Source organism: Battus philenor, unplaced genomic scaffold, assembly GCF_028537555.1.
Source record: "Battus philenor isolate CCGP_79_NKW_IND1 unplaced genomic scaffold, ilBatPhil1.0.hap1 SCAF_33, whole genome shotgun sequence".
NCBI lineage: Eukaryota > Metazoa > Arthropoda > Insecta > Lepidoptera > Papilionidae > Battus > Battus philenor.
Window position 1 is genome coordinate 114,650 of NW_027181697.1, and position 10,370 is coordinate 125,019.

A 10,370-nucleotide genomic window follows, 5' to 3' on the forward strand; every position below is an offset into this window, starting at 1 on the left:
GATGTTGTTTTGCGCTTCAAGATTTTCTAAAAAAGGCTCAGTTTACTCTTGAAATTGATATTAGAGACGTAACCTAACTTTTAAATTTTTAAATCTATGCCGTACCAATGTAGCGCTGGGTGGAGAATTTTCCGCTGGTCGATTAATACATTCGTCTTAGTTTTCAGTTTTGATTGCTTTTAATAAAATAATATTAAAAAGACAACTTAAAATTTCAAGCAGTATAAATGAAACACCTGATGTTGTTTTGCGCTTCAAGATTTCCTAAGAAAGTCTCATTTTCTTCTGAATTTGATATGAGAGACGTAACCAAATTTTTAATTTTTTAAATCTTTGCTGAATCAATGTAACGCTGTGTGGAGAAGTTTCCGCTGGTCCGGTAATAAATTCGTCATAATTTTCTTTTATGACTTTTTTACTCCAAAATTATTTTAATAAAAAATCTAACCTCATACAGCATATACGAAACACTTGATAAGAAAGGACCAATATCTAGCCACCTCCGCACATGCAGTGGTTGTCGTGCATGAAAGTGCACCGCCCGCCAGCCCGCTCGTAAATGCGCATGCGACAGACAATGCCAACTACACAACCGCCACCGTAAATTCACTCAACACGTGTTTCACCCCTCCACGGGGCATCTTCAGGAGTTGTTACACAGATTAGTGCTAAACACCGAGTGCATATTAAAAAGACAACTTCAAATTTCCAGCAGTACAAACGAAACACCTGATGTTTATTTTCGCTTCAAGATTTTCTAAGAAAGTCTGATTTTTTTCTAAATTAATATTAGAGACGTAACCTATCTTTTAAAATTTTAAATCTATGCCGAACCAATGTAACGCTAGGTGGAGAATTTTCCGCTGGTCGTCTAATACATTCGTCTTAGTTTTCATTTTTGATTACTTTTAAAAAAAAATTTTAAAAAGACAACTTGGAGTTTTGTGCAGTATATACGAAACACCTGATGTTGATTTTCGCTTCAAGAATTTCTAAGAAAGTCTCATGTTCCTAAATTAATATTAGAGACGTTACCTAATTTTTTATTTTTTAAATCTATGCAGTATCAATGTAACGCTGTGTGGAGAAGTTTCCGCTAGTCCGATAATAAATTCGTCATAATTTTCTTTTATGACTTTTTTACTCCAAAATTATTTAAAGCAGAAATCTAACCTCGTACAGTATAAACGGAACACCTGATGATGATTTTCGCTTCAAAATTTCCTATGAATGTCACATTTTTCTTCTAAAATTGATATTTAAGACATAACCTAACTTTTAAATTTTTAAATCTATGCCGTATCAATGTAACGCTAGGTGGAGATTTTTCCGCTGGTCGGTTAACACATTCGTCTTAAATTTCAGTTTTTATTGCTTTTAATAAAAAAAAATTAAAAAGACAACTTCAAATTTCAAGCAGTATAAACGAAACACCTGATGTTGATTTTTGCTTCAATATTTTCTGAGAAAGTCTCATTTATCTTACTAAATTTAAATTAGAGTCGTAACCTAACTCTTAAATTTTTAAATCTATTCCGTATCAATGTAACGCCAGATGGAGATATTTCCGCTGGTCGATTAATACATTAGTCTCTAATTTCAGTTTTGATTGCTTTTAATAAAAAATATTAAAAAGGCAACTCCTATTTCAAGCAGTATAAACGAAACACCTGATGTTGATTTGCGCTTCAAGCTTTTCTAAGAATGTCTTAATTTACTCTTGAAATTGATATTAGAGACGTAACGTAACTTTTAAATTTTTAAATCTATGCCGTATCAGTGTAACGCTAGGTTGAGGTTTTTCCGCTGGTCGATTAATACATTCGTCTTAGTTTTCATTTTTGATTGCTATTAATTAAAAAATATTAAAAAGATATTTTCAAATTTCAAGCAGTATATATGAAACACCTGATGTTGATTTTCGCTTCAAGATTTCGTAAGAATGTCTCATTTTTCTTCTAAAATTGATATTAGAGACGTAATTTAACTTTTAAATTTTTAAATTTTTAAATCTTTGCAGTAATAAAAAAAATATTAAAAAGACAACTTAAAATTTCAAGCAGTATAAACGAAACACCTGATGTTGATTTGCGCTTTAAGATTTTCTAAGAAAGTCTCATTTTCTTCTGAAATCGATAGTAGAGACGTAACCTAACTTTTAAATTTTTAAACCAGCGGAAAAATCTCCACCTAGCGTTACATTGACACTGCATAGATTTAAAAATTTAAAAGGTAGGTTACGTCTCTAATATCAATTTCAGAATAAAATGAGACTTTCTTAGAAAATCTTGAAGCGCAAATCAACATCAGGTGTTTCGTATGTACTGCACGAAATTTGAAGTTGTTTCTTTAATATCTTTTATTAAAAGCAATCAAAACTGAAAACTAAGACAAATGTATTAATCGACCAGCGGAAAAATCTCCAACTAGCGTTACATTGATACGGCATAGATTAAAAATTTAAAAGTTAGGTTACGTCACTAATATCAATTTCAGGAGTAAATTAAAACTTTCTTAGAAAATCTTGAAGCGAAAATAACCATCAGGTGTTTCGTTTATACTGCTTGAAATCTAAAGTTGTCTTTTTAGGATTTTTTTATTAAAAGCAATCAAAACTGAAAACTAAGACGAATGTATTAATCGACCAGCGGAAAAATCTCCACCTAGCGTTACATTGATACGGCATAGATTAAAAATTTAAAAGTTAGTTTACGTCACTAATATCAATTTCAGTAGTAAATTAAAACTTTTTTAGAAAATCTTGAAGCGAAAATATCCATCAGGTGTTTCGTTTATACTGCTTGAAATCTGAAGTAGTCTTTTTAGGATTTTTTTATTAAAAGCAATAAAAAATAAAAACAACTAAGACGAATGTATTAATCGACCAGCGGAAAAATCTCCACCTAGCGTTACATTGATATGACATAGATTTAAAAATTTAAAAGTTATGTTACGTGTCTAATATCAATTTCAGAAGAAAATGAAACATTCTTAGAAAATATTGAAGCGCAAAACAACATCAGGTGTTTCGTTTATACTGCATGAAATTTGAAGTTGTCTTTTCATATTTTTTTATTAAAAGCAATAAAAAATAAAAACAACTAAGACGAATGTATTAATCGACCAGCGGAAAAATCTCCAACTAGCGTTACATTGATACGGCATAGATTAAAAATTTAAAAGTTAGGTTACGTCACTAATATCAATTTCAGGAGTAAATTAAAACTTTCTTAGAAAATCTTGAAGCGAAAATAACCATCAGGTGTTTCGTTTATACTGCTTGAAATCTAAAGTTGTCTTTTTAGGATTTTTTTATTAAAAGCAATCAAAACTGAAAACTAAGACGAATGTATTAATCGACCAGCGGAAAAATCTCCACCTAGCGTTACATTGATACTGCATAGATTTAAAAATTTAAGAGTTAGGTTACCTTTCTAATATCAATTTCAGGGGAAAATTAAAACTTTCTTAGAAAATCTTGAAGCGAAAATAACCATCAGGTCTTTCGTATATTCTGCATGAAATTTGAAGTTGTCTTTTTAATAATTTTTTATTAAACGCAATTAAAAATGCAAACTAATACGAATGTATTAATAGACTAGTGGAAAAATCTCCACCTAGCGTTACATTGATATGACATAGATTTAAAAATTTAAAAGTTATGTTACGTGTCTAATATCAATTTCAGAAGAAAATGAAACATTCTTAGAAAATATTGAAGCGCAAAACAACATCAGGTGTTTCGTTTATACTGCATGAAATTTGAAGTTGTCTTTTCATATTTTTTTATTAAAAGCAATAAAAAATAAAAACAACTAAGACGAATGTATTAATCGACCAGCGGTAAAATCTCCAACTAGCGTTACATTGATACGGCATAGATTAAAAATTTAAAAGTTAGGTTACGTCACTAATATCAATTTCAGGAGTAAATTAAAACTTTCTTAGAAAATCTTGAAGCGAAAATAACCATCAGGTGTTTCGTTTATACTGCTTGAAATCTAAAGTTGTCTTTTTAGGATTTTTTTATTAAAAGCAATCAAAACTGAAAACTAAGACGAATGTATTAATCGACCAGCGGAAAAATCTCCACCTAGCGTTACATTGATACTGCATAGATTTAAAAATTTAAGAGTTAGGTTACCTTTCTAATATCAATTTCAGGGGAAAATTAAAACTTTCTTAGAAAATCTTGAAGCGAAAATAACCATCAGGTCTTTCGTATATTCTGCATGAAATTTGAAGTTGTCTTTTTAATAATTTTTTATTAAACGCAATTAAAAATGCAAACTAATACGAATGTATTAATCGACTAGTGGAAAAATCTCCACCTAGCGTTACATTGATATGACATAGATTTAAAAATTTAAAAGTTAGGTTACGTCTCTAATATCAATTTTAGAAGAAAAATGAGACATTCTTAGGAAATCTTGAAGCGAAAATCAACATCAGGTGTTTCGTTTATACTGCTTGAAATCTGAAGTTGTCTTTATAATATTTTTTTATTAAAAGCAATCAAAACTGAAAACTAAGACGAATGTATTAATCGACCAGCGGAAAAATCTCCACCTAGCGTTACATTGATATGGCATAGATTAAAAATTTAAAAGTTAGTTTACGTCACTAATATCAATTTCAGTAGTAAATTAAAACTTTTTTAGAAAATCTTGAAGCGAAAATATCCATCAGGTGTTTCGTTTATACTGCTTGAAATCTGAAGTAGTCTTTTTAGGATTTTTTTATTAAAAGCAATAAAAAATAAAAACAACTAAGACGAATGTATTAATCGACCAGCGGAAAAATCTCCACCTAGCGTTACATTGATACTGCATAGATTTGAAAATTTAAGAGTTAGGTTATCTTTCTAATATCAATTTCAGGGGAAAATTAAAACTTTCTTAGAAAATCTTGAAGCGGAAATAACCATCAGGTGTTTCGTTTATACTGCTTGAAATCTGAAGTTGTCTTTTTAGGATTTTTTTATTAAAAAGCAATCAAAAATCGAAATTAAGACGAATGTATTAATTCGCCAGCGGAAAAATCTCCACCAAGCGTTACATTGATACGCAATAGATTAAAAAATTTAAAAGTTAGATTACGTCTCTGATATCAATTTCAGAAAAAAATTAGACTTTCTTAGAAAATCTTGAAGTGCAAAACAACATCAGGTGTTTCGTATATATTGCATGAAATTTGAAGTTGTCTTTTTAATATTTTTTATTAAAAGCAATCAAAACTGAAAACTAAGACGAATGTATTAATCGACCAGCGGAAAAATCTCCAACTAGCGTTACATTGATACGGCATAGATTAAAAATTTAAAAGTTAGGTTACGTCACTAATATCAATTTCAGGAGTAAATTAAAACTTTCTTAGAAAATCTTGAAGCGAAAATAACCATCAGGTGTTTCGTTTATACTGCTTGAAATTTGAAGTTGTCTTTTTAATATTTTTTTATTAGAAGCAATCAAAAATGAAAACTAAGACGAATATATTAATCGACCAGCGGAAAAATCTCCACCTAGCGTTACAATGATACGGCATAGATATAAAAATTTAAAAGTGAGGTTCCCTCACTAATATCAATTTCAGAAAAAAATAAGACTGTCTTCCAAAATCTTGAAGCGAAAATCAACATCAGATGTTTCGTTTTACTGCTTGAAATTTGAAGTTGTCTTTTTAATTATTTTAGTATTAAGAGCAATCAAAATGAAAACTTAGACGAATGTATTATTCGAACAGCGGAAAAATCTCCACCTAGCGATACACTGATACAGCATATACTTAAAAATTTAAAAGTTAGGTTTCGTCACTAATATCAATTTCAGAAAACAATAAGACTCTTCCAAAATCTTGAAGCGCAAAACAACATCAGGTGTTTCGTTTATACTGCTTGAAATCTTAAGTTGTCTTTTTAATATTTTTTTATTAAAAGCAATCAAAACTGAAAACTAAGACAAATGTATTAATCGACCAGCGGAAAATCTCCACCTAACGTTACATTGATACGGCAGAGATTTAAAAATTTAAACGGTGGGTTACGTCTCTAATATCAATTTTAGAAGAAAATGAGACTTTCTTAGGAAATCTTGAAGCGAAAATCAACAACAGGTGTTGCGTTTATACTGCTTGAAATTTGAAGTTTTCTTTTTAATATTTTTTTATTGAATGCAATCAAAACTGAAAACTACGACGAATGTATTAATCGTCCAGCGGAAAAATCACCTAGCGTTACATTGATACTGCATAGATTTACAAATTTAAAAGTTAGGTTACGTCTCTTATATCAATTTAGGAAGAAAAATGAGTCTTTCTTAGGAAATCTTGAAGTGCATATCAACATCAGGTGTTTCGTTTATACTGCTTGAAATATGAAGTTGTCTTTTTAATATTTTTTTATTAAATGCAATCAAAAATGAAAACTAAGACGAATGTATTAATCGACCAGCGGAAAAATTTTCACCTAGCGTTACATTGATACGGCATAGATTAAAAATTTAAAAGTTAGGTGACGTCTCTAATATCAATTCCAGGAGTAAATTAAGACTTTCTTAGAAAATCTTGAAGCGCAAATCAACATCAGGTGTTTCGTATAATACTGCTTAAAATATGAAGTTGTCTCTTTATTATTTTTTATTAAATGCAATCAAAACTGAAAACTAAGACGAATGTGTTAATCGACCAGCGGATAAATCTCCACCTAGCGTTACATTGGTACGGCATAGTTTTAAAAATTTAAAAGTTAGGTTACGTCACTAATATCAATTTCAGAAGAAAATTGCGACATCCCTAGGAAATCTGGAAGCGAAAAACAACATCAGGTGTTTCATTTATACTGCTTGAAATTTTATGTTGTCTTTTTAATATTTTTTTATTAAAAGCAATCGAAAATGAAAACTAAGACGAATGTATTAATCGACCAGCGGATAAATTTTCACCTAGCGTTACATTGATACGGCATAGATTAAAAATTTAAAAGTTAGGTGACGTCTCTAATATCAATTCCAGGAGTAAATTAAGACTTTCTTAGAAAATCTTGAAGCGCAAATCAACATCAGGTGTTTCGTATAATACTGCTTGAAATATGAAGTTGTCTCTTTATTATTTTTTATTAAATGCAATCAAAACTGAAAACTAAGACGAATGTGTTAATCGACCAGCGGATAAATCTCCACCTAGCGTTACATTGGTACGGCATAGTTTTAAAAATTTAAAAGTTAGGTTACGTCACTAATATCAATTTCAGAAGAAAATTGCGACATCCCTAGGAAATCTGGAAGCGAAAAACAACATCAGGTGTTTCATTTATACTGCTTGAAATTTTATGTTGTCTTTTTAATATTTTTTTATTAAAAGCAATCGAAAATGAAACCTAAGACGAATGTATTAATTTACCAGCAGAAAATCTCCACCTAACGTTACATTGATACGGCAGAGATTTAAAAATTTAAACGGTAGGTTACGTCTCTAATATCAATTTTAGAAGAAAATGAGACTTTCTTAGGAAATCTTGAAGCGAATATCAACATCAGGTGTTGCGTTTATACTGCTTGAAATTTGAAGTTTTCTTTTTAATATTTTTTTATTAAATGCAATCAAAACTGAAAACTAAGACGAATGTATTAATCGTCCAGCGGAAAAATCTCCACCTAGCGTTACATTGATACTGCATAGATTTACAAATTTAAAAGTTAGGTTACGTCTCTTTTATCAATTTCAGAAGAAAAATGAGACATTCTTAGAAAATCTTGAGGCGCAAAACATTATCAGGTGTTTCGTTAATACTGCTTGAAATTTGAAGTTGTCTTTTTAATTATTTTTGTATTAAGAGCAATCAAAATGAAAACTAAGACGAATGTATTAATCGAACAGCGGAAAAATCTCCACCTAGCGATACACTGATACGGCATATAATTAAAAATTTAAAAGTTACGTTACGTCTCCAATTTCAATTTCTGAAGAAAAATGAGACGTTCTTAGGAAATCTTGAAGCGAAAATCAACATCAGAAGTTTTGTTTATACTGCTTGAAATTTGAAGTTGTCTTTTAATATTTTTTTATTAAAAGCAATCAAAAATCGAAATAAAGACGAATGTATTAATCGACCAGCGGAAAAATCTCCACCTAGCGTTACATTGGTACGGCATAGATTTAAAAATTTAAAAGTTAGGTTACGTCTCTAATATCACTTTCAGAAGAAAAATGAAACATTCTTAGGAAATCTTGAAGCGTAAATCAAAATAAGGTGTTTCGTTTATACTGCTTGAAATTTGAAGTTGTCTTTTAATATTTTTTTAATAAAAGCAATCAAATATCGATATGAAGACGAATGTATTAATCGACCAGCGGAAAAATCTCCACCTAGCATTATCTTGACACGGCATAGATTTAAAAATTAACTAGTTAAGTTACGTCTCTAATTTCAATTTCAGAAGAAAAATGAGACATTCTTAGGAAATCTTGAAGCGAAAATCAACATCAGAAGTTTTGTTTATACTGCTTGAAATTTGAAGTTGTCTTTTAATATTTTTTTATTAAAAGCAATCAAAAATGAAAATTAAGACGAATGTATTAACCGACCAGCGGAAAAATCTTCACCTGGCGTTACATTGATACGGCATAAATTTAAAAATTTTAAAGTTAGGTTACGTCTCTAATATCAATTTCAGAAGAAAAATGAGCCATTCTTAGGAAATCTTGAAGTGCAAATCAACATCAGGTGTTTCGTTTATACTGCTTGAAATTTGAAGTTGTCTTTTTAATATTTTTTTATTAAAAGCAATCAAAAATGAAAACTAAGAAGAATGTATTAATCGACCAGCGGAAAAATCTCCACCTAGCGTTACATTGATACTGCATAAATTTAAAAATTTAAAAGTTACGATACGTCTCTAATATCAATTTCAAGAGTAAATTAAAACTTTCTTAAAAATCTTGAAGCGAAAAACAACATCAGGTGTTTTGTATATACTGCTTGATATAGAAGTTGTCTTTTTAATATTTTTATATTAAAAGCAATCAAAACTGAAAACTAAGATGAATGTATTAATCGACCAGCGGAAAAATCTTCACCTAGTGTTACATTGATACGGCATAGATTTATAAATTTAAAAGTTAGGTTACGTCTGTTACATCAATTTCAGGAGTAAATTAAGACTTTCTTAGAAAAACTTAAAGTAAAAAACAACATCAGATGTTTCGTATATACTGCTTAAAATTTGAAGTTGTCTTTTTAATATTTTTTTATTAAAAGCAATCAAAAATCGAAATTAAGTCAAATGTATTAATCGGCCAGCGGAAAAATCTCAACCTAGCGTAATATTAATAGGGCATAGATTTAAAAATTTAAAAGTTAGGTTTCGTCACTAATATCAATTTCAGAAAACAATAAGACTTCAAAAATCTTAAAGCGAAAATCAACATCAGATGTTTCGTTTTACTGCTTGAAATTTGAAGTTGTCTTTTTAATTATTTTAGTATTAAGAGCAATCAAAATGAAAACTTAGACGAATGTATTAATCGAACAGCGGAAAAATCTCCACCTAGCGATACACTGATACAGCATATACTTAAAAATTTAAAAGTTAGGTTTCGTCACTAATATCAATTTCAGAAAACAATAAGACTCTTCCAAAATCTTGAAGCGCAAAACAACATCAGGTGTTTCGTTTATACTGCTTGAAATTTTAAGTTGTCTTTTCAATATTTTTTTATTAATAGCAATCAAAAATGAAAACTAAGACGTATGTATTTACCGACCAGCGGAAAAATCTCCACCTAGCGTTACATTGGTACGGCATAGATTTAAAAGTTTAAGAGTTAGGTTACGTCTCTTATATCAATTTTAGAACAAAAATTAGACATTATAAGGAAATCTTGAAGCGAAAATCAACATCAGGTGTTTCGTTTATATTGCTTGAAATTTGAAGGTGTCTTTTTAATATTTTTTTATTAAAAGCTAACAATAATTAAAACTGAGACGATTGTGTTAATCGACCAGTGGAAAAATCTTCATCAATAGGTATCTTAATACTGCATAGATTTAAAAATTTAAAAGTTAGGTTTCGTCTCTAAAATCGTTTTCAGAATAAAAATGAGACTTTATTACAAAATCTTTTAGCGCAATACAACATCAGGTGTTTCGTTTATACAGCTTGGAATTTGAAGATGAAGATCATTTTTAATAGCTTTTAATTAAAAAATATTAAAAAGGCTACTTCAAATTTCAAGCAGGATAAACGAAACATCAGATGTTGATTTTGGCTTCAAGATTTTCTAAGAAACTCTCATTTTCTTCGTAAATTGATATTAGAGACGTAACCTGACTTTTAAATTTTTAAATCTATGCCGTATCAATGTAGCGCTGGGTG